Here is a 23,376-nt window from a genome sequence, read left to right as displayed (position 1 = left end):
CTTACTCAGGTATAGAACCTGCATCTCCTGCACTGACAGGTGGATTCTTTACCGCCAACCTTCCAGGTAAGCCACAAAGGAGTACTACTTAGTAATAAAAAAGGAACAAGTTATGTTTATATGTAACAAACTGGTTAGATCAAGGATCTATCCAAGGATAAGGACAGATCATTATGCTGAGTAAAAACACATCTTAAAGGTTACATATTGTATTATTCTATATATGTATAAAAATTCTTTAGGTGACAAAATTAACAGTGACGGCTGCCAGCGGTTAAGATTGGAAGATTATGAGCATGGAATAATAATATGAAGGAATTATTTTGTGACAAATTCTGTATCTGATTGTGGTAATAGTTATGTGAATAAATACATGTGATAAAATTTCATGTAACTATAATCTCATCTCTTAAAAAAACTTGAGTACATGTAGAAACTTGTGAAATCTAAACAAGGTTTTTAGTTGAGTTAATAGCAGTATACTGATGTAAATATTCTGACTTAAATAATATACTTTGGTAGCATAAGGTGCTATCATTATAGTAAAGATACAAATGAACTATGTATAATCTTTAACTATGAGGATAAACTATTTCAAAATAAAAAAAGTATAAACTTTAAGACTACTTCAAATAAAAAAAAAACTATAAATAGTAAAAATGTATGTGCCAAAAATATACTTAGAAAAATTAGTCTGAACTTCTTTTTTGGCTCTAGTTAGATTTTAGTGTTAATTTATTATTGACACAGTTTCTAGTTTATGGCAATAAACCCAAAGTGTATGACCATTGTATCCTTCTGTTGTTGTTGGTGTTACCATTTACCATTAAAAGGTGGCCATATATGTGGGATATCCCCAAATATTACATACTGGAGGGTGTACTACCAAATGGTTCAGTTAATTAAATATACTTCTTGGGCATTGGAGGGAATATACTGTATTAAATATATTTCAGCATAAAAACTTTAAACTGCCGATATCATGAAAATATTGATGGGTGTAAGAAAGAAAGTATTTGTGAATAATTTCTGGAAATCATCTTAATTATTTCAAATTTTGCATTTGACTGTTGCTCTGATTTTAAGTAAATTTTGATATCATTGCAAGACTTGAAAGACCATATTCCCTAAATACTTTAATTCACTGGGATTTTATGATACACTGCTTTACAATGTAACATCAGTTAAAAGTAAAAAAAAAAAAAACATGATTTTTTTCAGCACACAGAAAAGTGATCTGTCTCCAAAAATACACATAATAGAGACACAGATGTATAGAACAGTCTTTTGGACTCTGTGGGAGAGGGCAAGGGTGGGATGATTTGGGAGAATGGCATTGAAACATGTATAACATCATATATGAAACGAATCGCCAGTCCAGGTTCGATGCATGATACAGGATGCTTGAGGCTCGTGCACTGGGATGACCCAGAGGAATTGTATGGGGAGGGAGGTGGGAGGGGCTTCAGGATGGGGAACACGTGTCCACCTGTGGTGGATTCATGTGATGTATGGCAAAACCAATACAATATTGTAAAGTAATTAGCCTCCAATTAAAATAAATAAATTTATATTAAAAAATAAAATAAAATAACAACTCTACTCCATATATCCCTATATAATTCTCTAATATTTTGCACATACATAGTGTACTTAGTTCTCCAGTTACATTCTTGAGTTTTAAGACATAAAGTGTTTTTTCTATTTCTATTGCATCTTTGTTTTTTCTTAGCAAAATTGATAAATGCATTTTTGGTTCATAAGAATTGCTTTGTTGATTATAGAAGCTAGTACTATATTGAATGCTGTTTCTAGAAAACAAATATTTCAAATTATATCTAATCATCTGGTTCAAATATATTGCTTTCTCAGGCTTTTGTCAGCAAAACTAGCTCAATTTATCAATTCTGCGTATTCAATTGTGAATAAATAATAAAATATCTCCTACTTTTTACCTTTCTTTTATGAAGTAACTTAATTTTCACCAGATGTACAAAAGGTCTAGTAACTTTCATTTTGTAGAATAAGAACAAAATTTTAAAGATTTCAATATATTGTAGCTGGGAATAGAGAAGGGCATTGTAGCCTGTATACTAGTGGGGCAGTTCCCAGAAAGTTAAACTAACATCTGAAATTGACACAGAAAACCCATACCAAGGCTTTTGTGCAAGAGAACTAAAAGGTCATATTCACACAAATACTTGTGTACAGCCATTTATAGTAGCTTTATTCATTTGGGAAATTTGGATTTTATTTGGGAACTAACTCAAGTGTTTTTAATTGAGTAAACAGATTTTAAAAAAATTGTACTTCATACAATGCACTACTGCTGCTGCTGCTAAGTCACTTCAGACATGTCTGACTCTGTGCAACCCCATAGATGGCAGCCCACCAGGCTCCTTCGTCCATGGGATTCTCCTGGCAAGAACACTGGAGTGGGGTGGCATTTCCTTCTCCAATGCATGAAAGTAAAAACTGAAAGTGAAGTCGCTCAGTCATGTCTGACTCTGTGCAACCCCATGGACTGCAGCCTACCAGGCTCCTCCGTCCATGGGATTTTCCAGGCAAGAGTACTGGAGTGGGGTGCTATTGCATTCTCCTCAATGCACTACTACTCAGCATTAAAATGGAACAAAATATGGAAATACACAACAATAATGAATTCAAGTTGCTATATGTCAAATAAAGGAAGCTAGTCTAAAAGGGTCCCGGTGATATGAAACATGGTATGACTAAGCAGTTCCACCCCTGGGTGTGTATCTGGAAGAGTTAAAATACTAATTGAAAAAGTTACACGCATCCCAATGTTCACAGCATCACCAGTTACAATAACCAAGATATGAAGCAAACCATATGACCATCAAAAGACAACTGGTTTAAGAACATATAGTATATATATACCGTGTAATATTACTCAGCCCTCAAAAAGAATGAAATATTGTCATTAGCACTATATCAATGAACCTAGAGAATATTATGCACAGTGAAGTCAGTCTGGCAGAGAAAGGCAAATACTGCACAATGTCATTTATAATGTAGAAACTAAAAAATTATATAAATGAAGGTACATACAAAATAGAAATAGACTCACAGATATAGAAAACAAACGGGGTTACTAAAGGGGACAGGGAAGGGGGGTGGGAATTAGAGGTATGGAATTAACATATACAACCTATTGTACTTACAGTAGATAAGTAAAAGGACATACTGCATAGCTCAGGATATTATTCTCACTATTTTGTAATAACTTACAATGGGATATAATTTGCAAAAATACTGAATCACTATGCTAGACACCTGAAACTAACACAATATTGTAAATCAACTATGTTGTTTTTGTTGTTTAGTTGCTAATTCGTATGCAGCCCTTTTGTGATGCATGGACTGTGACTGTGTAGACCACCAGGTTCCTGTGTCTAATTTAAAAATTTAGTTAATATTTCAAATTTTATAGATATATTTTGTTATTTTTTAAAATTATGACACCCTTTATTTAATTTAGGCCATGTGGCTTGCAGGATCTAAATTTCCCCAACCAGGGATTGAATCCATGACCTGAGTAGTAAAAGTGCAGAGTCTTAACCACTGAACTGCCCGGGAATTCCCCATTATTTTAAAAATTTTTCTCTTCTTCTTTTTGTCACCCCCATGAGTATGTAACTAACCAAAAAGAAACAGAAGAACTTTACAACCATTTATAAAATACAATTAGATGACATACAAATGTTCAAGAAAGCACATGAAAACATGCTCAACATCACTAATGATTAAAGAAATGTAAATCAAAACTACAATGAGGTCCCATACCATACTGTTCTGAATGGTCATCATCAAAAAAAATCTACAAACAATAAATGCTGGAGAGGGTGTGGAGAAAAGGGAACCCTCCTACACTGTTGGTGGGAATGTAAATTGGTATAGCCACCATGGAGAACAGTACGGAGGTTCCTTAAGAAAATAAAGGAAGAGCTATCATATGATCCAACAATCCCACTCCTGGGCAAAAATTTGTCAGAAACCATAATTTGAAAAGATACATGTACCCCAATGTTCATTGCAGCACTATTTACAATAGCCAGGATATGAAATCAACCTAAGTGTCCATCAACAGAGGAATGGATAAAGAAGATGCAGTGCATATATTCAATGAAATATTACTCAGCTCTAAAAAAGAATGAAATAATGCCATTTGCTGCAACATGGATGGACCTAGTGACTGTCATACTGAGTGAAGTCAGTCAAAGAAACAGAAATAACATATGATATCCTTTATAGATGAAATCTAAAAATATGGTACAAATTAAAGTATTTATAAAAGAGAAACAGAGTCACACATGTAAATAACAAACTTACAGTTACCAGTCAGGGACGTGCAGGGAGGGATAAATTGCAAAACTGGGACTGACATATACAAACCACTGTATATATAATAAGGACCTACTGTAGAACACAGGGAATTTTACTCAATAGTCTGTAAAGGCCTATATGGGAATAGAATCAAAAAGACTAAATGCATATGTATATATAGCTGATTCACTTTGTTGTACATCAGAAACTACAACACTGTAAATCAAATATACTCCAACAAAAATTTTAAAATTATTAATTTTTTAAAAGCAGTTTAAAAACTGACAGATTTCCTAAGGTTCTATTATTTTATTCTCTATTAATGTGATTTTATATGTGACTATGAATTTATCTGTGCAATATTAATGTGAAATATCTACTTAGGAGTTAATTGGATAAAAATACTTGTCATCTGATTATTAGGCTTCCTGCTGGTAATACAAAATTATACTTGGCTACTGGAATTGACTTAAATGTTCACAAAAAATGTTATTTCTGATTCTACTGACTTTTCCATCATGTTTTATCTTCATCCAAATCAAAAGGACATTGTAGAACAAGGAAAAAATGACAAGTATGTAGGATCAGCCTTTGACCATTACTGTATGCCTACAACCGAATTTGCATCATGGGAATACCATCAAGTAACTATGGAGGTCACAATAGGTAAGTAACAACAGTTTTGTAGTTCAGTCTGCTTATCTGTCCCATGGGATGCAGAGTGTTAGTTCTAATTTCAGTGCCTACTGTGTAATGAAAAATTGGCAGGATGGTACGAAAAGAGCATCTGAGTAATGCAAGTGACAGAGACAAGCAAAGTTTGACACAAGATTCATATATGTACATAATGTGGCTGCTATTTAGTCACTTTGTAATCTTAGACAAATCACAGAATCTGTCTAAATGTAGTGCCTTCCCTTAACATGGAGGAATAATAGTAAACCTTCAAATGCTGCTAAGAGGATCAGAGACAATTAATGGAATAATTATATTCAATTAAGAATAAGATATTTGTTTGCCTTTTTGAGAGGATATTTTTAGGTAATCCCATAGTTTAAAGATACAGGGACACTATATATTCAGAGGATTTCTGATTATAATTCTATTACAGAGAATACAAAAGAACACAGCAGCAGAGAATAAAGAAACTTTCAGTGTTTAATTATATTTTCAGTGGAGTTAATCCATATGAAGCATAAAGTTGTAATTAGGTAGTGCTTTAGATGAAAATAATTACCATTTTAGGGACTTCACTTGAATCTTTAAGATATGCCAACTAATTAGCTCATTCCAAAGACAAAATGATAGTGCAACATCCTCTTTCAAAAACTGACCCTCACCACCTAGACAATTAAGTAATTTGAAAAGTACGATCTCCCTACAGTCCATTAAATACTGAGTAAACTAAAGTGAGAAAAACATTTTAGAAATAGTTAGCTAATTTGGACATACCTTCTGATAGTATTCACAAAAGCATTAGACTGCATTTTATGTCTTAAATCCTATGTTGTAATGATTAAAATTTGGTTTCTTTTTTTAGCTCCCTTAATAATGATTCCAAATTCCCAAGCATACATATTTTTTCAATTTAAAATATTAATCAAATTAGATATCATATTCCATTCACAGCCAAGTGAAATCAATTAGAATTTATAAATGTTTATACATGAGATGCACTAGGTTTCCAGGGGGATAAATAAAAGAAATAAATTATGAATTCTTGCCTCAGAGGGTAATATATAAGTGTGGACTATAATCTGAAAATAAGCTAAGAAAGTTTTTGTAAAGGAAAATTACCAAGTTAATACCTAAGAAAGAGATGCAGAGACCGTGATGAACACATTATCTATTGGAGTGAACAGTATAAAAATATCTCAAAGGCAAAAAATAAATAAATAAACAAAAAACCCACATAGGATTCACTGAGAATGATGTTAGACTGATTCAATGACTTTGAGAAAGGCAATGATGAGAGGGATATACAATATGTTGCTTGGGACAAGATTGTTTAGACTTTGTAATGCTAGATTTACGTATTTTAAAATGATGCTTTTCATTTTTCTAAATGGAAATTCATTTAAACTTTCTGAAGATAATTTTTTATCAGAGTAATAATGAAAAAGCAGAAATGGAAATGTCAGTTAAATTGGGGGATTTTTTCTTTTTTTTTAAATATGGGGAAAAGATAACTAACATTCCAACTATAGTGATATTAGAAGAAAGGAAAGACAATATGCACATGAGAAACCCTGAAAAATAGTCATCAGGATTTAAGGATGGAAGAGTTAAAACCGAATAAGAACTAGCTATCAACATAGAAAGCTTTTAACTCCAGGCAGCTTCGAGAATTGGAAAATTAAGATGAACTCATCTAGTGTGCAGGGAGAAATATTTTAAAAGCCTGTTGAACTCAAAGAAGCAAAACATTTAAATGGAACTATCTGAGGAATCACTACAAATTGGGAATTGCACACTAAAACTGCAGAAAACTCAGACTGGCAGGAATAATTTTAAGGTCCAGCACATTGATGAGAGAACTAAGGCCACAGACTTGAACGAAATCTCTAACTGAAAGCTAGCAAAGAGAATATCCCCCAGGAGAAATCTGAAGAATAACAATACTTGAGAATGTAAAGAAAAAGCATCAAGGAAACTTATTTATTATGATTTATATAAAGCAATATTTTTAAAAAGAATGAAATGGCCAATTGTGTTGCTTTCTATAATGAAGTCAGAGAAGGTGGGACAAAGAGGAGAAAACTGAACTGACAACTGAAGAGACTATGTTAGAAGATTAAGTTCCAAGAGGTAGGGATGAAAACCAGATTAGGGCCTTCCCTGGTGGCCCAGTGGTTAACAATCTGCCTTCCAATGCAAAGGATTCAGCTTTGATCCCTGGTTGGGGAACTAAGATCCTGCTGCATGCATTATAAAAATAAGTAAATAAGAAAGTCAAATAAATAAGAAAGAAAATCAGATTAAAAGGATTAAGAAATTAGTATTTGATGAGCAGTTGGAGGCAGCAAATAATGTACCATGCTTTCTAGAATGTTTACAATTCAAGATTTAGTCAATGTGAAATTCTTGAAGGAGGTCTATCTAGCCAGAAAATGGGATTGTCATTGAAGCCTAGAATACACGGAGCCAACAGTAATGAGTATAGGCTCTGGCGGCTAGAGTAGAATCAAGGAGAGAGCACAGAGAATCCAGGGAGAGCCTGCCTGGTCTGCAAACGGACCTTAGAGCTCACAGAGGAGGCAGCCTCGTAACAAAAATGTTGCTCCCAACAGCTTAAGTAGCTGTTTGCCTGGAGAAATGGCAATAGATATGGAAAAGGAGAAGCACTCAAAGGAGAAGAACTCGATATCAGGTAGGTATATCAGAGAAGAGAGTATCAAATACTTATGAAATGACACACAGCAAGGTGACCAAAAGTAAAGCATTGTGAGGGGGTCATTGAGAATTTACGACGGTGATTCAAAATGGGACTAAAAAGGAAGTCATGACCTTATAAGTTTTGTTAAGAAATGACAACTTTCCCTCCAGTAGAAAGAATAACAGGATCCCAAGCATGGGGGTGATAGTTATTTCAGTCAATCACAAGATTTGCCAAGCTATTCCCTTAGCTTTATGAAAAAAGAAGAAAGGTAGAGAAAATGAAAATAATCAATTGTCAATCATAGGACAATTTATGCATGTTTCCTCTAATTTTGAAATTTCAGAAGCCTCCAAGATTGGGAATTAGGAAACTCATAAATACTCTGAATATTAAGTTTATGTTAAAGCCTGCCTTTAAGTTTCAAAAGAAAAAAAGTCTGAGTGGTCTCTGAAGTTACAGTAAAAGCAACTGTAAAAATGGTGGGAATGATTATTCATTACACTACAATGATTATTACACTGTAATGATTATTCATTACAATAAAGGGACTTATTGTATTATTTAGATCTGAGGAATGACCCAGTATGACTATGAGCAAGCCAATGGGAACAAACAGGAAGATGCTCAACAGAAAAGACAGCAAAGAACTGAGATTCTCAAGTGAACCTCCCCTGCATCTAAAGATACTGAATAATTTCTTCACAACAGTAGGAAAAATCCTACCACTGGAAACTATTATGAATTAAAAATAACTGACTATGGTGCAAAGTAACCAGTCACTTGGGGATGACTTGCCTATATTACTAGCTTACAGAAACAGACAAATAAAATATAAGCTTCCGTTCAATTATTTCATTTGTTAGAGCTTTCTGAAAAAACACTTTAAATTTTGATCTGTATCAAGAATAAATGCATCACTGTAGCTACACTAAGGCAATGGCACCCCACTCTAGTACTCTTGCCTGGAAAATCCCATGGACGGAGAAGCCTGGTAGGCTGCAGTCCATGGGGTCGCTAAGAGTCGGACACAACTGAGCGATTTCACTTTCACTTTTCACTTTCATGCATTGGAGAAGGAAATGGCAACCCACTCCAGGGTTCTTGCCTGGAGAATCCCAGGGACGGGGGAGCCTATTGGGCTGCTGTCTGTGGGGTCGCATAGAGTCGGACACGACTGAAGCGATGCAGCAGCAGCAGCAGCTACACTATACATTTTATAGAGTCCGAGATGATGTACCAACACCCATAATTTTCAAGAATTACCACCCAGAGGGAAAATCATCAGTTGTGAAAATAAACATTTTTTAAAATTAGTGTGAGCTATTTATTAGGGACATACTTTCCTAAAATGAATGATCACTTTTAAAATTCATGACCCAAAACTGTTGCTCTTCTTAGCTGTGATATTGGCACCCACGAGCACTGTGTGTTAGGAGAAAGATGCTTTTTTTAAAACCTGTTAATTTAACTTATGTAAATTAATTGGCTGAAACACAAAGCAAGAGTGCAGAATTTTACCATTTGGATGGCTTTATTAACTGAAAAGTCAGGTGTTGAAATACATTTAAAGCTCCGTTATTCTGTTCTCTGCTGGTGTGATGTGGGCAGATTCTCACTTGTTAATTATATTGTGTATAAAAAAGTGGAAAACTAAACTGAAAGAAATAAAATATTCTATATAAGTACTTTTTCGCGTGGAAGCTTATGCCCACAAAGAAATTCAGCACTTTCTGTCACAAAACTAGCTTTGTCCTAATCACAACCCCACAGTCAGAGATTATGACAGAATTACTTCCTTTTTCAAATACTGCTTTTTGCTATAATAAAATCTCTTATTACTCTACAATCAGTATTCATCATTATGCAATAGCTACTTAAATATACCTACCCAGAAACTCTCTTGAAACTTATAACAAACTGACTCTTGTCACTTCAGAGGGTCAATTTTCAAAAATAAAGTACTGACAACACTTAATGAACAATTCAGAACTGCTGATTTTTCAGACTGTACATGGTTGCAAATTTCAGCTTTGTAACTATTCTTACCTTCTTTACTCAACTGTTGTAATGTTAAGTTAAAGGACTGAATTTCTACTTACCAAAAATTCACTCCAAAAATTTACAATAATATTTCTTGTGAGAAACTGTGATTTCACAATTAATATTTCATAGGCCAGATTCTTCAAACATATTAAACATATAGCAGTTTACATCTCTTTTAAAAACATTGTGAATCTGCATCTTTTCTATGGATTTTAAACATCAAAAGATACTTTTAAAATTCCTATGCTGATTCAAATTTAGCATATGAAATTGAATAATTTATAAATATATATACATTATCTATAAACAGTTATCAAACTAGATCTATATTTTGATACCTATTTCCAGATTCTAGTGTTCTTGAGAATCTTTCAAATATATGTAAAAATGGATATAACATTTGCTTGAAAATACAGTTTTTCTAAAGGTGAAATGAGGATAATAATTCTAATCTCATATTTTAGCAACTGGAAAAATATGAGGTGATATTTATGAGTAAGCAATAAATAATTATGATTGAATATTTTAGTAAAAAAATAAAAAATGAGGATGAGAAAAATAGAATCACTGTAAGGTGAAAGACATACTCTGATTTAAATTGATAAGAAGAATGTTTAGAAAATATTTAAGAACTGAAAGAAACCAATTCAACACAAATATAGCTGCCATTTGGGAATTAAGAGTATGAGCAATGGCAAGTGATCAGTTTGCAGCTGAACTTTTGCTGCTGAGCCTTAGCGACTCCACTTGACTCACAGTTTTCAACAAGGCAGGCTATTAACTGCATACCGGAAATACAAGGCAGGCATAATTGAGACAAACAAGACATCCATCATATTTTCAATGCCCAGAGACTGTGTTTTAAGTTACCTCTGTCTCAAACTGAAATGATAAAAGCCTTAACTGCCTTAGGAGAAAATATTACTGCATGTGGCTATGGTTGAGGGAAAAGTCTTTACTTGCTGGAGGTACTGCAAAAATGTTTGTAACTCATGCAGATGGGGGATAAGGAAAAGGCAGGCTGTCTTAAAATGGAAATAGGAAAAAGAGTTCAGGATAATGTGTTGGAAAATAAAAAGGGGTTGTAGTTTGATTAAAAGCATGAACTCTGCACAAAAAGCTTGTAGGTCCTTGAAAATGAGCCCAGGTATTCTTGTGCCTGGCAACACTGACCTGCCAACATTGTCTAACAAACCAGCTTTATGAGAAAGTAGATTAGTTAGTAGACAGTGAAGTGGAATTCCAAGCGTGATTTTTGCTGAGATTTATTTGAGATGCCATGTTTACTTTTCAGAAAACCTCACAGATAGGAGTGGCACTGTGAGTCCAGGATTATTAACCAAGTCATAGTGTAGCTTCATGTTCCTGTGTTATTTAATCCTTATGTCCCACATCTATTTTAGAGGTCAAGAGACTTTATACAAAAGTTTATCTATAAATATAGTGTCAGACATGCATAAGACCTTGGACAAAAATTGATTCAAAGAAATATGGAGCCTGTTTTGTTGAAGTTTAATGATTATAACAGGTATTTATTAATTCAATAAATACAGAATAATACTAGTTGTTTCCATTTCTTTGAAGTAATGTATAGGGAGCTATGAGAGCTAAAACAAAGGGATATGATCTAGTTTCAAGACACATGGCATGTAAGTGGAGAAATTATATGTGAGAAGTCAAATTGATAAAGGGATGAAGAGGGGTCAACAGAAGGACGAGCAGGCCAAGCAGACTGAGCCTGATGGACATGCTCAGTATAACCTACTATAGGTGGCATAGGTAGAAAAGAGAAGAGTATTTGCAGATGAGCCTGGGATATCCCACAGGGACTTATAGTTCAAAAAAGCTAAGACCTTTGAGCTTTAACCTAATAACTGACAAATGGTTTTAAATGGGAAGGGAAATCATAAAATTATGTAACTACTGCTACTTTTATGAAGATCATTATAAATGCAGAAGTAAATGGATTGGATAAGGAGGGCTGCGGTTGAGAAGGGATAGCCCTATTATTTTGTCAGTAAGAATGCTTAGGAGACTGTTATAGCAGAGTGACACTCTTGATTACCCAAATCCTTTTCTTCATTTCTCCAACACTGAATGACCCAGGTCTCAGTGGCCTCTTTTCTTCTTCATATAAGCTTACAATCTGGATGCACTCACAGCTCATGGTTTAAAAATAATTGATCCTGATATTTCCCAAATTCACATCTAATCCATCCAATAAAAGCACAATCTAACCTTGCATTGCCATCTCCATTCTTAACACCATGGTCCAAGTCACTAATTCCTCTCCCTTAAAGGAGTGAGTTTCTTGACAATTTCTTAACCTCTATTTTTCTACAGTGCTCTATGAAACTGTATCTCAACAACAAAAACAACTAAAATATAAAAACAAGACCTCTTCTATCTTTTCCCAACTCAGAAACACTCTAGTACCTCGGAAACAACTTTCAAATAAAATCCAATATCCCTACTGTGGCATATTTTGTTTTCCATTAAGTGGCTGCAACATTAACCATTCCACATGATCTTTGGAATCTTGCCACTTCTCCACTAAGAAAGCAAATCCATTATCTCTACCCCTTTGACTCTGGATGGGTCAGTGACTGGTTTGACCAAAAGATTATGGAAGAAATGATGTTGTACCAGTTCTAGAAATAGCCGTTACCTAACTTGGCAGCTTCCTCCACCTACTTCTTGGAATACTTGGCTTTAAAACTCCTGTTCTTAGAACACTCCCTTTAAACCCAGGCCCCAACTTACAGTTAGTTCATGACCCAAAAATAAGTCACACATAATAAGCCTCTTTGTTTGAAAGTTTTAGATAAGTATCCAATGAATAGCCAACATCAGCTTAGCCAAGAGACATCTGCATACAGCCCAGATGAACCTTTGAATGAGTACAGGCCCAGCTGACATCTGAGTAACCTCACATAAGAAACTTCAAGCAAGAATACCATCTCCTAAAAACAGTCATGCAGGAGAATCCAGCTTTCTTGTCTCCCCGCAAAGATCAATGACTGAACAGCTACCCGTGAATAAAAACTCCAGGCAACGTCTAAAATTCACTTAGGAAGTTTTAGAACATAAGATAAAGAAGGCAACTTCATTTTACCCACATCCTCCCATCCCCCAGGCCATTTCCCTTCACGGCCAATAAGGAATTTCCCAGCTTGGAAGATTTTTCTCTTACCAGAAAAAGAAGAAGTGGGTGAGTGATCAGCCTCTCCAGCATTGAATGCAGGACACAATATGAAGATTCAGCTTCAGTTTCACTCCATTTAGACCGAGAAAGCTGAGACATACTAAGCCAGCTATGAACAATGAAGAAAATTAGAGTCAATTAGCAGACATGCATGGGAGTTATTATAGTTCATGAAGACCTTCTCTGCAGACAAACTCAGCAGAATTTGCCTCTGAGGTAGTCACTTGCCAGCACAATTTCATGGCCCCACTGCAAAACTCACCACCTTGTGCCCCCAAAGTTATCTGTACTTACTGCTATGAGCTACCAGAGTACCTGCATACTCCCTCACCACCACATCACTGCCAGAACCCAGGACCCACACTGGCAGCCATACAAGTTTCCTACAGCTATACAAGTATAAGATGCCAGCTAAGTTCCTACCAATATCTCTGGCTATCTAAGTGAGAAGCCACTTTTGTAGCCAGTTCAGGCTTCTGCAGGTTTGCAAGTACAAGATACCCGCCAAGAGCTCTACCTTCTGACTGACCCCTATATCACCAGGTCTGTGCTTGAGACTAGCCCCTCCAGATATGCATCCACATGCCACCAGACTGATACCTGTCTTGGGTTCTACTGGAGTGCACACACACAGACACAGGGGAATGGGTGTAGCCACAGAAGAGCACCCTAACTCTGGGCCCAGAGTTGGCACCAGACCTCCATCTCTGTATGTCTACAACTAGCCCCTGCTGACACATACACACTTGCAGCTGGCCCCCACAGCTGAGTATGTGCACACCACTTACTTCAGCTACTATCACTGCTTGACTTGGTCCGATGTTACTGGATCTAGAGGTGCCACCTAGAATAAAAACAGCTATTGTGGATCCTCTATAGTTCTATGTGACAAGAACCATATAGTTGAAACTGTGAACCACAGTGGCCAGAGCTGAAAAAACATCATGCCCGCCCAGACCCATTGCTGCCATATATTCCTGCACATGACATTCTGCACAATTAGACCCAGGGTCACAGCATCATCTAGCATGCTGCCACCCATAAGTAAAAAGGTTCCCTTACTAAAGTCAGTCCGTAAAGCTTGGAAAAAGTGAATGCTTCTTCAAATGCATAGATGCCTTTGCAAATCTACAAGGACCCAAAAGATTCAGGGAAATATGTCTCCACCAAAGTAATACAGTAATCATCCAGGAACTGGCTACAAAGAAAAGAACATTCTGAAACTGCCTAATAAAGAATTCAAAATAACTGCTATACAGGTAATCAGAGAGTGATCAGAGAATACATATAACCCATAACAGAAAAACAATACAAGAATACATTGAAAAGTTCAGCAAACAGGTAAAAAACAAAAAAGAACCAAACAGAAATTTGGGAGCTAAAGATACAATGTGTGAACTGAAGAATTCAACAGAAAGTTTCAATAGTGAACCTGAACAAGCAGAAGAAAGAATTAGTGAGACTCAAGGCAGATCAACTGAAATTATTTAATCAGAGGGGTGAATAAGAATGATAATAATAATCTGCAATGAAGAAAGTCTATGTACTACTTAACTACTATAAAAAAAAAATTATATATGAATCACTGGAGTCCCAGAAAGAAAAGAGAATAGAAAGCAGTAGAAAGCTTATTTAAAGAAATAATGGCTGAGAACTTTTCAATTCTGGGGAGAGATCTAGAGATACAGGCTCATGAAGCTAACAGGTAATCTCAAAATTTCAATCCAAAACAATTTGCATCAAAACTTATAATAAAACTGTCTAAAACAAAAGAATTTTAAAAGCAGCAAAATTAAAAAATAAATAAATAACAACAACAAAAAAACCTTCTCTCATAAAAGGTAAACCCTTTTAAGAATACCAGCTGATTGCTCAGCAGAGACCTTGAAGCAGATTCTCAGAAGGCCAGGAGAATATGGGGTGATATAATCAAAGTCCTAAAACACAGAAAATACCATCCAAGAATATCTTACCCAGAAAAATTCTCTTTCAGAATTTAAGGCAAAATAAAGAATTCCTTTAGTTAAAAAAAAAAAAAAAAAAAAAAAGGCTGAAAGTGTTCAATGCCACTAAACCTGCCTTATAAGCAATCCTGAGAGAAATTCATCAAGTTGAATCAAAAGCACACTAATTAATTAACTGCAGATATATGAAAATATACAATACACTGATAAGCATATGGTCAAATACCCCAATACTATAAAATGGTGGTTTGATAAATAATTAACTTTGCTAAAGGAACAAAAGTGTGATAAGTAGCTATAGTTTCTATAATTTTTTAATGAATACACAATATAAAAAGAGGTATGGAGACATCAAAAATGTCAAAGGGGGAACTCAAAGAAAAGGCTTTGAGTGCAACTGAAGTTCAACTGTTACACTGAGAAATATAATGAGTTACACTGAGAAATATAATGAGGCTTCAATGTTTTATTGAAGCCTCATGAGAACCACAAAGCAAAAATCTATTATAGATAACCCAAAGATAAGAAGAAAATAATCAAAGCATATCATAATGGAAAGTCATCAATTTATAAAGGAAGCAAAAGAAATGGAACTGCAAAACAACTAGAAAACGATAAGATGGCATTAGTAGATATATCTGTTTTTAGTAGAAACAAGAAAGATAACAAATAAAAAATCTCATGCCAGAAAGAACTGGAAGAAAAAACTCACAGAAGGAAAGATGTAACAAAGATCTGAGTACAGATACATGAAACAGAGACCATAGAAAGAATAGAAAAGGTCAACATGATTAAAAAGCTGGATTTTTTAAGAGAAAATTGATAAAACTTTAACTAAACTAACTCAGAAAAATAAAATCAGAAATGGCAAAGGACATACTACAATAGTTAAGACAGAAATACAAAGGATCATGAGAAACTATTATAAATATACAACCGCGAACTTGATAACAAAGAAGAAATCAATATATTACTAGAAACATAAACCTATGAAGATTAAATCGTGAAGAAATAGAAAACATGACAAATGATGAAAGAGGGGGTAAATCAGTAATGAAAAAACTCCCCAACAAAGGAAAGAAAACTAGGTGATTGCACTGGTGAGTGTTACCAAATATTTAAAGAAGTAGTAATGCTAATTCCTTTAAAATCCTTCAAAAAAAACTGAAGAGTAAGCAACAACTCCAAGGTCATTTTATGAGACATGTGTCGCTCAGTCATACCCAATTCTTTGTGATCCCATGGACTGTAGCCTGTCAGGCTTCTCTGCCCATGGGATTTTCCAAGCAAGAATATTGGAGTGGGTTACCATTTCCTCCTCCATGGGATCTTCCCAATCCAGGGATCAAACTCATGTCTCTTGTGTCTCCTGCTTTAGCAGGTAGATTGTTTACCACTGTACCATGTGGGAAGTCTAAGGCCTATATTACCTTGATACTAAAGACTGATAAGGACACTACAAGAAAATTACTGACCAATATGCCTGATGAAAATCAATGTAAAACTTCTTAACAAAGTATTATCTAATTGATTTCAACAGCACATTAACGGATCATTCATCATAATAAAGTGGGATGTAACCCTGAGATTCAAGACTGGTTTAACATCTACAAATTGATAAACTCTATACACCACATGTATAGAATAAGAGATAAAAATAATGTGATTATCTTGATAGATGTAGACAAATCATTTGACAAAACATTACTTCTCTTCATGATAAAAAATAAATTCCAAAGGAATTGAAAGCAGGATCTCAGAGATATGCACACCCCCATATTCTATGCATCATTATTTACAATAGCCAAGATATAAAACAATGTGTCTGTCAGTGAATGAATGAAGGAAGAAGATATGGTATATTTATACAATAGAATATTATCAAGCCCTGAGAAAAGGAAATCATGCTATTTATGACAGCCTGAATGAAACTAGAGGGCATTATGCTAAGTGAAAAGAATCAGAGAAAGACAAATACTATATACATATATAGAATCCAAAAAAGCCAGACTCAGAGAAACAGAGAGCAGCGTGGTAGTTCTCAGGACTAAATGTGAGGGAAAATGGGAAGATGTTGTTCCAAGTGTACAAACTTTCACTTATAAGATTGTTTTGAGATGTATGTACAGCTAATAATACTGTAGTATATAATTGGAAAAAAAGTGTCTCAGAGGATATCTCCTCTCAAGAGTAAAGTCTAGGCTTTGCATACTGATGCAGTTTACAGAGATGGAGATTAATGCATTGCTATGGGCAGTTTTTCTAAGGGCAGCATCTTAGTCCATTTAGCAAGAAGTCCTTGAAAGTGAAAGTAAAACCATGAGAAGCTGCATAATTGAATCAAAATTGCTATATGGACTTACTAGCAAGTCCATATAGCAAGAATACTGGGGTTCCCTGGTGGCTCAGATGGTAAAGAATCCACATGCAATGTGGGAGATCTGGGTTCGATCCCTGGGTTGGGAAGATCCCCTCAAGGAGAGCAAGGCAACCCATTCCGGTATTCTTGCCTGAGGAATTCCATGGACTGAAGAGCCCGGTGGGCTACAGTCTATGGGGTTGCAAAGAGTCAGACATGACTGAGTGACCTAAGCACAGCACAGTAAGAATACCATAGAGGTAGCTTATAAGTAACAGAAACCGGGACCTCCCTGGTGGTACAGCGGTTAAGATTCCATGTTTCCAATGCAGAGGGTTCAGGTTTGATCCCTAGTTGGGGAACTAAGATTCCACGTGCCATGTGTCATGGCCGAAAACTAATATCAAATTAATAAATAAATAACAGAAATTTATTTTTCACAGTTCTGGAGGCTGGGAAATTCAAGATCAAGTCACCAGCAGTTTAACTTCCCATGAGGGCCCGCTATCATGCACAGCCATCTTCTAGGCATGTCCTTACATAGGAGTGGAGAATGAGGTAGCTCTTCAGAATCTGTTTTATAAAGGCACTAGAGCAATTTATGAGGGCTTTACCCTCCTGATCTAACAGCTTCCTAAAGGTCCCACTTCCAAACATCACCACAATGGGTATTAGGATTCAACATATGAATTCTGGAAGGATAGAGTCTACTGAAAGGGGAAAACAGACTGTTTAGAAAAGATAGCCTAGAATGGGGTATGGAGAGTAAATATGTTTTTCTAAGTCTTAAGCTATGCCAATCCTTGCAATTTACAGGTGGTATTGTATCAGTTTATCACATGTCACTGAGGTTATATATTTAACTAATGAAATAGTTGGCTATTTACAGAAAGAATATCCAGCATGGAATAGGACCTCTGGACTTCAAAAAAAATAAAAAATACTCTATTTGTTATTTGATTTTTGATTTAATTATGCAGTTTCTCATGGTTTTACTTTTACTTTCAAGGCTTCTTTATCTCTTAGCTTAATTTCTGGCTCTTTACCTGCAAGTGCCTCCGATGCCAGGCTATTAGTTGAAAGCAAAATCCATTTGCTAAGAGCTTGGCTTTGACTCAGAAAATCCTAAGTTCTGGCTCTACTGTTGTGACTGTGTTCACTCTGTTGCTAGGAAAATCAGGAGAAACAAAAAGTGATGCAAGATGCTTCCAAGGTTCTGTCTCTTACAATTCCTTTATGAAAACAAAATGCTCATCTGTTTGCTGTTACTGTTTTTTTGTTCAGTCAGCATTGCGTTCTTATGTTTAGAGAACTCTTCTTTTTTTTGAAAATGTTATTCTTGAAAGTATTACTTTAGCTTTTTTTCTGCTGTTTTATATCATGTTTATTTTGCCATTATTTTTTCCTTACTGTGCTTTTTGCTTTTTGGTATTCTGGGGATTCTAGTAGAGAAGCAAATTAACTATTAAATTGTGTTTCCAAGGATAAAAAAAATTATCAAGGATAATTCTTATTGTAATTGTTTCTTAAGAGGTTTATGGCCCTCTGTAAGCTTTTAAGATGCCATGGTTATTATGAACATCAGTTCAAAACTGTCAGGTAAGGCTTAAAAAGATGGGGAAAAGTCTATGATTGTACAGTTCTTGATCATTATATTCTTTTAATACAAAGTTCTTAGCTCTCTTTAGTGAAATTGGTAACTAGTACTTAAGATGCTAAAAAGTTATTCTATTACTAATTAAAATGTGTGTCCACATCAAGTAATGCTCAGACACCAGGTAGGTTTCCCAAAATTCAACACAATCCTGGAACTATTGACCCTGAGGTAGCACTGTATCCCGCTCATAAAGGGTTCCATCCAAAAAGACCACACTTCACTCCAAACTTCAACTGCAAGCCTAGATTGTTTCCTATACTTCTGACTGACTGACTATAAATCACAGATTGCCACGAATCCCTCTTAGGTTCCCATCTTTGTGGCTCACAAATGTCATAAAATCTGTTTACTCACAAATTATTGGTTTATTATGAAAGATATCAAGGCTTCCCTGGCAGCTCAGATGGTAAAGAATCTGCCTCCAGTACAGGATACCCAGGTTTGATCCCTGGGTTGGGAAGATCTCTTGAAGAAGGAAATGGCAACCCACTCCAGTATTCTGGCCTGGAGAATTTCATGGACAGAGGAATCACAAACAGTCAGACATAATTGAGCAACTAACACACACATAAAGGATATTAAAGAACATGAATCAATAGCCAGACAGAGAGAAACACAGGCTGAGATCCTGAACAAAAGAGCTTCTGTCTCCATGGAACATGAAGCCCAAGAAGATGGCACCTGGAACTATTCTGTTTCCCCAATCTAGAAGCTTCCAGAAGCCCATACATAACTCCGGAGCAGCCAGAAGGAAGAAATGTTATGGCAAAGTTATGGGGAAGAGCAATCAGTTCCCATGTTCTCTCCAGGCAAGCCAGTCTCCCTGTATTTCCATTTCAAACCCAGAAGCTCTCTAAAATTTCTGCTTTTGGATTTTCTGTGGAGGCTTCATCACAAAGGCATGACTGGGTAAATCATTGGCCCCTGGCAAATAATTCAACCTCCAGCTCCTCTTCCTTCACGCAAGGAGGTCTTAGGATGCGACTTAAAGTTCCAACCTCTGATCACATGATTGGTTTCTTTGGCAACCAGTTCTCATTTAAGTGGGGTCCAAAAACCGCCTCACTGACATAACAAATGACACTGTTATTGAAAGCAGCTTTTTTGTCCCTTCCTGCAGGCCCATTTCTGTTCCCTTCTAATTTTAAAGAAAAGAACCTAATTATAGGAATGAGATCACTAAATAATTGAAACCAACTCCTGCTTTATGTACTACTGAATGCACACCATGCTCTGTTTAACCTGCTGATTCTTTCATAGATAAAAGAAGAGTGACAAAGTAAGCAGTTAAAAATTAACTGGCTCTCTACCCTCAACAGACCCCTAACCAATCCTGCAGGCAGATCATGCAGGCAAGGTATCATCTGAAGAAGAGTCAGTCTGCACTCAATGGAGAATGATGCATAACCCAACCTCCTGCCTTGAGTTACTGAGCTTCTTCATCCTGCTCCATTTTTCCTTTTAAAAACTGTCATTGCTAAGCATAACCTTCAGAGCTGTTACCTGGACATGAGCCCACCTTTTCCCCAGATCACTGAGTTTTCTGATTAAAGCACCTTTACTCTTTACTTACACTTTTCTGGGATGGATGAAGCACAAACTGGAATTAAGATTGCCAGGAGAAATATCAATAACCTCAGATGACACCACACTTATGGCAAAAAGCGAAGAAGAACTACAGAGCCTTTTTATGAAAGTGAAAGAGGAGAGTGAAAAAGTTGGCTCAAAATTCAACATTCAGAAAACTAAGATCATGGCATCTGGTCCCACACTTCATGGCAAATAGAAGAGGAAACAGTGGAAACAATGACAGACTATTTTGGGGGGCTCCAAAATCACTGCAGATGGTGACTGCAGCCATGAAATTAAAAGATGGTTGCTCCTTGGAAGAAAAGGTATGACCAACCTAGACAGCGTTTTAAAAAGCAGAGACATTACTTTGCCACCAAAGTCCATCTAGGCAAAGCTATGGTTTTTCCAGTAGTTATGTAGGGATGTGAAAGCTGGACTATAAAGAAAGCTGAGCGCTGAAGAATTGATGCTTTTGAACTGTGTGTTGGAGAAGACTCTTGAGAGTCCCTTGGACTGCAAGGACATCCAACCAGTCCATCCTAAAGGAAATCAGTCCTGAGTGTTCATTGGAAGGACTGATGTTGAAGCTGAAACTCCAATCCTTTGGCCACCTGATGCAAAGAACTGACTCATTGGAAAAGACCCTGATGCTGGGAAAGATTGAGGGCAGGAGGAGAAGGGGACAAGAGAGGAATAGATGGTTGGATGGCATCACTGACTCAATGGACATGAGTTTGAGTAAACTCCAGGAGTTGGTGACGGACAGGGAGGCCTGGCGTGCTGTAGTCCATGGGTTTGAAAAGGGTCGGACATGAATGAGCGACTGGACTGAACTGACACCTGTCTCTTGAATAATTAGCTTATGAGCCAAGAACATGGAACCTGGGTTCAGTTACATTACCACTCTCTAACTTAGGAAATCTCAGGTGTTTCAGGAGCTGTGAGCCAGCGGCTGTGAATGAAGACCAAATACACACTAGAAGTATATATTTGGTCATCTGAATGGTAAATATTTATTCCATATGTATCACAGATGCCAAATGATTGCTATTGCTTTGTTTTATTTAGATGAAAAATACAATTGAGACAACATGAATTTGGGAATTAGGTGGACCTGAATTAGCACCTATAGCTACAATATACCAGTTATATTGAGGGAACTTGGGAACCATTACCTAACTTCAATTTTTCTCATTTGTAAAACAGAGTTAATATTCTGTATGCTCTAATCTTGAAGATTAATGACAATATAGCACTGCTTAGCATAGTATATACCATACAGTGCTCAGTAAAATCAATTGTCATCTTGCAAGAAATAACCATTCATACCTACATTTCTTACATTTCCTGTGTGTTTCTCAAAGCCTTCAAATATTGCCTTTATATGCAAGGACATAGAACTCTGCATTAACAGGAGAATCAGTGAGGCATATAGTTTTCATTGAGAGGAGTATCATGGGTTTTTCTTTTAACAGAGACTCAGGGTAATCATCTCTTAGCCAGAAAGGACTCCACTGGTTTCTCTTCTTTGAGTTTCAAGAAGACAGGTCTGTAGTACAGAAATATGTGCACCACAGGGTTGGTTTGGCAGGCGAGACATTTGCTATTTTTAAAGCATATATGTTGCTTTCTGTTTCTAAAACACCAGAGGTTCTTCTCAATGCTGAAATTTCGCCTTTGTCAAGCTCCATAGGAAACTGATGTAGTCCATGCTCAAAAGACATTCAATAAAAAGCTATGAAGCTGCCATTGACTTCACATCTCCACTGGAGGAAAAAAAATGTTACAGAATGTCAGGTCAGTCTTAAAAAGTTATGCTTATGCTATTACAAAGGGCTGAGAATTCAGCTTTTAAAATATCCCTCTGGGTATGGTAGCTCTGTGAGAGAATGGAAAATGCCATTGAAAAAAGGTTAGTAGTTTTTTCTTAGTTTTCTAATCCCTTTATACTTTTCCTGAAGCATAACATCATGCTGTTTGTGAGATCTTCTGGCAGGGTGTGAATTTCATTTAATGGTTTCCCATCAACCATCCCAATTGCAAGAAAAAAAAAGTGAAGGGGCTTCTGTATTAAAACAAACAGACAAAAAACACAACTAGAAACACCCTCCTTTTTGCTACTCCACTTATAATAGCCTGGAAAGCTACACAAACTCTGGAAATCATTAGAGCTTTACTGTGAGAAATTTTAGTACTCATAAGTCAGATTTTATGAAAGCAGTGCGTAAAAGTTGATGAACTGTTTACTGTGGCCATATTCCTCCAATTAACAGTACTCTGTGGATGTATTAATACTTTGCAATAGTGTACAAGAAGAGCTGCTACAATATCCCCAAATGTTGTTTTAAATGAGATGGAAATTTATTTCTCTGTCCTGAAAGGGTATACGGTTAGTAGGCTACAGTGGCCGAGAGGCTTGGAAGAATGCACCCAAGCAAGGACCCTCAGCCCTTCTCATTTCTCCTCTGCCTTTGCCCAGGGTGTTGGATGTGTCTGTAGGGTTGAAGCTGAAAGCCTGTAGAACTGGTTCCTGCAACACAGGGTAAGGAAAAGAAATAAGAGACCAAACATGTATATATACATAAAGATTATCTTTTTTGGGGGTGCAAAACTTGCCACTCCAAAATGTCTCTTTGGCATGTAGATTATTTCATATTGATAACAAACAAAACACAAAAGACCTAGAAAGTCTAACCTTCCCCCTAACTTTCTAAAATACTGTAAATAGAGAACCTATTATTAAGAAAGGAGTTACCACCATAGGTAACTATAGTAGGACCCTAGTGTGTAGAAAGGCAGGAACCTAGAAAAGTCTGTTAAAAATCTCTCTCTGGGTCCCACTAGGTCTGC

At 36.1% G+C, this 23,376-nt stretch overlaps 1 pseudogene; it reads left to right on the top strand.

Annotated features, from left to right (window-relative positions):
- Positions 1-4,865: 4,865 nt before the first annotated feature.
- LOC138080696 (lys-63-specific deubiquitinase BRCC36 pseudogene) overlaps positions 4,866-23,376 on the top strand; it is a 39,079-nt pseudogene continuing 20,568 nt past the window's right edge.

This window comes from Capricornis sumatraensis, chromosome 6, assembly GCF_032405125.1.
Source record: "Capricornis sumatraensis isolate serow.1 chromosome 6, serow.2, whole genome shotgun sequence".
NCBI lineage: Eukaryota > Metazoa > Chordata > Mammalia > Artiodactyla > Bovidae > Capricornis > Capricornis sumatraensis.
The sequence above is the reverse complement of the archived record's forward strand: the minus strand, read 5'-3'. Positions and strand labels throughout refer to the sequence as shown.